Genomic DNA, 7,242 nt, shown 5'->3' on the forward strand with positions numbered 1-7,242 from the left:
ATGCCGAGAAAATTCCTTTAGAATTTCTCATATGTGAAAGTTGAATCTATAGGACAAAGGAAAGGGGTTGTAGAATGTGCCCCAGCCTGCTAGCTCAAGGGCCCTCTCACCATTTGCTACAGTGACAGACTGCTGCCTCATTTTGGGGACATTATGGAGCCACTGCTCCTTCTTCGTAAGAGCACAAATGATTACCAGGTAGTCATTACTGTCTTCTTTCCTCGATACTCATACATAACTTATAGCACATATGGAAGCAACCTTCTAAATACCCATGTTTTACCTTTAACATGTTCTTTGTGTGTAGCTGCCCATTTGTTTTGTGCTAACTGACTGCCCCTATTACCTTCAGTTGTAACAACCCACTTAAGGTAGAAATGAAGGACACTCATCTCCATGTGTTTTCAGAATTTAAATGAAAAAATAAAAAGGGGCTGATGTCACTTCCCAGTTTAACGTAGGGGTTTTATTTATTTATGTACACTCAATCAAACTATGACTATTACAAATGGTTTTACCACTACAATAAAGATAGTTAATTCATAACTCAATAAAAATGAAGAGTGAAAGATTAAAAACGGAAAGCAACAATTCTAAACTATAAAATCTACTTCAAAAAGCTACATACAGCAAAGCTCAATAAAGAAATTGTGAGAAAAGAAAATAATATGGGATAAGTTTTATGGTTTAGGAGATACCTTCCTATAAGCCAAAAACCTAAAAAAAAATAATGCTAAAGGTATAGCTTGCTATAGTACGTGGTAGGAGAAATTAACATGGATAAAATCAATAACTCTCACATTATGTGATAGTCTACAGCCAAAGAATAATAGAAAGCAAGTGAAATGCTTAGCATAGCCATTTAGTCTACTAAATTAGGTTTGTGAAAATGGGAATGCCAAATGCCTTAAGGCTTACTGCAGGTGCAAAAGCAAAACATCAGAGGTCAACCTAAGAATATTTTTAATATAAAATTAATGTACCTGCATTGTAAGCATTATTTTTTTTGTATGGTAGAAAGAAAAAAATTCATGTATTATTCTACTATAAATGCGTATTCTTTGCTCTACTAAATTTGCATGTCATTGTGAGCCTTTCACTTCGTCTTCAGCTAACAGGAACCTCTTGGGTTCATCCTTTGGAGAACCTGATATCATGGAAAATGGACTGAACTAGGAGAACAGGCTTTGTTTAGACCACATGCTGAGGAGGTCTAGTGGCTTCAATTAAAAATATATAAATGCAGCCGGGCACAGTGGCTCATGCCTGTAACTCCAGCACTTTGGGATTCTGAGGCGGGCAGATCATGAGGTCAGGAGTTCAAGACCAGCCTGACCAACATGATGAAACCCCATCTCTACTAAAAATACAAAAATTAGCTAGGCATGGTGGCACGTGCCTGTAATCCCAGCTACTCAGGAGGCTGATGCAGGAGAATCGCTTGAATCCTGGAGGCGGAAGCTGTAGGGAGCCAAGATCGTGCCATTGTACTCTAGCCTGGGACTACAGATCGAGACTCCGTCTCAAAAAAAAATTATGTATATATATATATACATATATATATATATATGCTTAATCTCTAAGCTTTGGAAGGAACAGCCTATCTACAGAAAAATTTAAAACTTGGTCATGGCAGGTACAGAGTTGGGCCTCATTAATTTTGTTGATGTTGGGGTCAGCAGATTCTGTAAATTTTCACTATACCTCTCATATGATCTGCCGCCACACCATTCATACTCTAAATTTATTTCTCCTCACAACAGTAAATTACTAAAACTGCCAAGTTTTTTTTTCACAAATTAACATCTTTAGCATGCTCTTCCTTCAGCCCGCAATGAAATCCTCTACTCCCCTCCCTCCTCCTCCCTCCCTTACTCCCGCTAATGACATTTGTGTTTTGGTTTCCACACCAAATGATCTACCTTCAGCAAGCATCCCACAACTCCACAGGGAACTTTAGTTTCTCTACCTTCTGTGCTGTCGAAGCACTTGGCTCAGAATGAGAGATCTGTCTGCATTTCAGATCTACAAATTACTCATTGCGTTACCTTGGACATATCCCTAATATTTTTGAGCCTCAGTTTCTCATCTTTAAAATTAGAATAAAGATACCAAACTCCTGGGGTTTTGTGAGAGTAAAATGAGACGATGTGTATAAGAGACTCAGTGCAGTGTCAGTATCTATCTACCATGTGCTATGCACTCTGCGTTTTCTTTTTCTTTTTTTTTTTTTTTTATTTTTGAGACGGAGTCTTGCTTTCTCACCCAGGCTGGAGTGCAGAGGGCAGTGGCGTGATCTCGGCTCACTGCAACCTCTGCCTCCTGGGTTCAAGAGATTCTCCTGCCTCAGCCTGCGAGTAGCTGGAATTACAGGCCCACACCACCATGCCTGGCTAATTTTTGTATTTTTAGTAAAGACAGCGTTTCACCATATTGGTCAGGCTGGTCTTGAACTCCTGACCTCAGGTGATCCACCCACCTCGGCCTCCGAAAGTGCTAGGATTACAGGCGTGAGCCACTGTGCCCGGGCCAACCCATAGTCTTTTGGTCTTCTCTCAGCATCCAGTGAAAATGCACTTTATTTTTCAGATTCCTCTGGAGAATTAAAAAGTCTCTTTTACGGCTGGACACGGCGACTCACACCTGTAATCCCAGCACTTTGGGAGGCTGAGGCAGGCAGATCACAAGGTCAAGAGATCGAGACCATCCTGGCCAGGGCCAACATGGTGAAACCCTGTCTCTACTAAAAATACAAAAATTAGCTGGGTGTGGTGACACACGCCTGTTGTCCCAGCTACATGGGAGGCTGAGGCAGGAGAATTGCTTGAACCCAGGAGACGGAGGTTGCAGTGAGCCAAGATTGAGCCACTGCACTTGCTCTGGTGAAAGAGCAAGACTCTGTCTCAAAAAAAAAAAAAAAAGTCTCTTTTGCATCGAATTGCCATACTCTCTGCTCTTGGTCTTCTTTTCCATGTACTCATTCTTCAAGCATTTATTTTCTCATTGCCTGATCAAGATCATTGCAATGACCAAAAAATTTTCAAATGCTATGATTTTTGTGATATTCTTTTAGCAAGTTAATCACGATGTTGCATTCTTGAGTGTGCGAGTGTGGAGGGAAGTCAGGATGCATCTTTAAGACAAGATGATGGGTCACGGCAGTGCCACACCACTCACGGCCACACGAGGAGAGCTGAAGGGGCAGTCACCAACGAAGATGCCTGACCCAGAAGCTGGCTGCCAGGGAGCCAAAAGCCAGGTCATTCCACAGGTGGCCAATGCCCGGGGGTGGCCCTCCACCGCCCAAACTTATTATCATTATTATTATTTTGAAACGGAGTCTGGCTCTGTCTCCCAGGCTGGAGTGCAGTAGCACGATCTCGGCTCACTGCAACCTCCGCCTCCGGGGTTCAAGCGATTCTCCTGCCTCGGCCTCCCGAGTAGCTGGGACCACAGGCACGTGCCACCTTACCTGGCTAATTTTATTTTTTGAATAGACAGGGTCTTGTCATGTTGCCCAGGCTGGTCTTGAACTCCCGGGCTCAAGCGATCCTCCCACTTCAGCCTCCCAAAGTGCTAAGACTACAGGTGTGAGCCACCACACCTGGCCAAGTTCTACTTTTCTAATATTTAAAATATGAAATAGGCCGGGCACGGTGGCTCACACCTGTAATCCCAGAACTTTGGGAGGCTGAGGCGGGCAGATCACCAGAGGTGAGGAGTTCGTGACCAGCCTGGCCAACATGATGAAACTTCGTCACTACTGAAAATACAAAAATTAGCCGGGTGTGGTGGCAGATGCCTGTAATCCCAGCTACTCAGAAGGCTGAGGCACCTAAACCCGGGAGGTGGAGGTTGCAATGAGCAGATATCACGCCACTGCACTCCAGTCTCGGCGAGGCAGTGAGACTCTGTCTCAAAAAAAAAAAAAAAAAAAATAGATGGTGTCAGTGATTTCTATTACACGAAGTCTGGAAACACTCTGCCCCTGATTGCTCCACTTTTAGTGGTGCTAAGTTCAAATAATTCAGGTGGTGAGAAACTGACTCCCGTAGGAGAGCGGGTGTGCGTGCGTGCGGCGGAAATCCCGCCTTCCGGCGCCTGCGGCTGCCCCTGGCCGCAGCCGGTGAGCTCCAAGTAGGAAGATAAACCGGATTGCAGGAGCGGGAGAGTCGGGAGGAGCGGCGAAGGGCTCCTCTTCCCCATTGGCTGCGCCCACGGAGCCGCCTTGCGATTGGCCATAAGCGCGGGTAGCGGGGGTCGCGAGAGGCGTCAGGATCCCTGGCGCCGCCTGAGCCAGCGGCTGCTGGGAGGCTGTGTCCGCAAGGCAGCGGGGCGAGGCGGCCGGGCCCTGCGCGTCAGGTCCTGGCCTGGGGCACCGGGGCTGCCAGCGTCGGAGGAGGTGAGGGCGCGGGGTTGGGCGGGCGGGCGGGCGAACTAGGGGCCTGCGCGGACCGCCCGCGGGGCAGCCTCGGGTCTCTCTCCATCTCTGAGTGGTGGTGGCTGTGGGTTTTTCTGCAGGTGATCCTTTTTAGTAATTTGTTTCACGCAGGCGCCCTGCTGTGGGGTAAAGCGGCAGATTCATGCTGCTGTCGTTTGTCGTTCAAACAGTGGGCTTCCTGGCCAGGCGCCGTGGCTCAAGCCTGTAGTCCCAGCACTTTGGGAGGCCGAGGCGGGCGGATCACGAGGTCGGGAGATCCAGATCATCCCGGCTAACATGGTGAAACCCTATCTGTACTAAAAATAGAAAAAATTAGCCGGCGTGGTGGCGGGCGCCTGTAGTCCCAGCTACTCGGGAGGCTGAGGCAGGAGAATGGTGTGAACCCGGGAGGCGGAGTTTGCAGTGAGCTGAGATGGTGCCACTGCACTCAGGCCTGGGTTACAGAGGGAGACTCCATCTCAAAACAAAACAAAAAACGATGGGCTTCCTGTCATGTGTGTGTGTACCTTTTGGATTTGAGGGCAGGGGGATGACATTGTGATTTGGCCTCCTGAGAAACCAGGCACACCCTGCCTACCTTGGAAGGAGGCTTTCCCTTCCCCACTTCCCTCTCCCTCCATCTCTTCCCTCTTTCCCTCTCTCCCCTTCATTCCCCTCCCCGAGCTCTTCTTTCCCATCTTTCTGTTCTCTGTCTTTTTTTTTTTCTGCATTAAACCTTTCGGGAGTGTCTTTGTAAACTATTAAAAAGCGTCAGGTCTTCAACATGTATATTTACTTGCAGGCCTGAGAACTGGGAGGAAGCTGGAGAAAAGAATACCCTCTGAATCTTTGTGTTTGGCTGCCCAGGCTCGCCTTGACACCGTATGGTTGAAAACATATACAGGTGGGGTTTGACATGTCTTTTTCTTGGTGTATTTCTGCTTCCATGTTTATATTTCTCATGTAAGTCTTTTTTTTAGGGTATGTAAGGGGAAGTCAGTTGTATCTTGCTATATTAGAGGAGCAGGTTTGTTTCCTATGACTTAAAATGTAACAGTCTTTATGGCTGTTTTTGTAGATTGTGCACGGCTGCCTTTTAATTAGTTTCTTGCAAGTGCACGAAACTTGAGATTTATTAATAGGCAAAATTTTTTTCCTATTTATTATTACTGGTTAAGAAATCTGCCACACTCCTAACCATATCATGGTGACTGTTGTTTGTTATTGATAGTTTTTGAGCTGTTTAGTTAACTGTGGAGGGGAAAATTGGAGAAGTTGCAGTAATTACGGCCGCTAGAAACTCACTCATTTTATGAGGTTTTGTGTTTGTGTTTCTGGAGAGACAAGAGTTAGTTCAGTTGAGCTGTTTGTTTTGTATTTGTAACCAATACAAGGTCTAAGGACAATTGTGTTGAAACTGAGGTCATGATGCTGGGATCTTAAGGGCTGAAGTTTCCAAATAAGTGGTATATATAGAATTCTCTCTGACTTGAAATTTTCCCTTTCTGGACCTCTGGATGCTGAGGCTAAGAGTGTCCATACGACAGTGCCTTCCATGACAGGAGTCAGCAACCCTTTTTTCTTTTTTTCACATATGCGTAATTCATTGTGTATATTTTAAAAAGTTTTAACCTCTTCTTCCTAGCCCTCCAGTATTTGTTAATAAATTAAAACGTTTCCCGAAGTGTTTTTATAATTCTAAAAGATGCTCTAAGAAAAGCTAAATACATGGAAAAATCCAAAGTATATGTTTTATTTATTACATTTGATGAATTTTCGGTTTGTTTGTTTTTTCCTCTTGAGAGGGAGTCTTGCTCTGTCGCTCAGGCTGGAGTGCAGTGGCCTGTTCTTGGCTTACTGCAACCTCCGCCTCCCGGGTTCAAGCAGTTCTCTGTCTTAGCCTCCTGAATAGCTAGGATTACAGGTGCCCTCCACCACGCCCAGCTAATTTTTGTGTTTTTAGTAGAGACAGAGTTTCACCATATTGGCCAGGCTGGTCTTGAACTCCTGACCTCATGATCCGCCTGCCACGGCCTCCCAAAGTGTTGGGATTACAGGCGTGAGCCTCCGCACCCGGCCCACATTTGATGAATATTTTTGTTCTTTAAAATTGTGGTTAGAAAGCAGAGCATAATTGTTCTTTATGTAGATCACAACTGATTGGGGTTTTTAGGGAGATTTTTTTGGCATTCAGTAAATGTTTTTATTTTCCATTATTAAGACTATGAATATTTTATTTTATTTTCTGAGACAGGGTCTTGCTCTGTTGCCCAGGCTGGAGTACAGTGGCATGATCTTGGCTCACTGCAGCCTCTGCCTCCCAGGTTCAAGCAGTTCTCCTGCCTCAGCCTCTCGAGCTGCTGGAATTACAGGTGGTTGCCACCACGCTGGGCCAATTTTTGTATTTTTAGTAGAGTTGGAGTTTCACCATGTCGGCCAAGCTGGTCTGAAACTCCTGACCTCAATTGATCCGCCCGCCTTGGCCTCCCAGCGTGCTGGGATCGTAGGTGTGAGCCACTGCACCTGGCGCATTTTCACTTTTCATTAGCTGCTTTTTCCCCCCATTTATTTCCTACCTTTCTGTGTATGATTTCTGAATTAAATGTATTTCATGTCTTAAACTTCTGAATTGTTTGTTCTCTCATTTTCCATGTTGTTAAGGAAAATAAGAGGCTAAGTGAGACGTATTAAATTTGCATGTAGTTTCTCAGATCAGGATAAATGCTAATCTGTTGCAGAACGGGACTCTGCTCTTGCTTCACCCAGGATGCGTTTCCTAGTTCCTTCCTAGAGTGGGGCCATACCCTACTCCAGCCCTCCAG

The 7,242-nt window shown here is 45.4% G+C and overlaps 1 pseudogene; it reads right to left on the reverse strand.

Moving 5' to 3' along the window:
* Window positions 1–2,578: 2,578 nt before the first annotated feature.
* On the reverse strand, window positions 2,579–3,133 carry LOC134738236 (COX assembly mitochondrial protein 2 homolog; annotated as a pseudogene).
* Window positions 3,134–7,242: the final 4,109 nt, after the last annotated feature.

Source organism: Pongo pygmaeus, chromosome 16, assembly GCF_028885625.2.
Source record: "Pongo pygmaeus isolate AG05252 chromosome 16, NHGRI_mPonPyg2-v2.0_pri, whole genome shotgun sequence".
In the NCBI taxonomy this organism is placed as follows: Eukaryota; Metazoa; Chordata; class Mammalia; order Primates; family Hominidae; genus Pongo; species Pongo pygmaeus.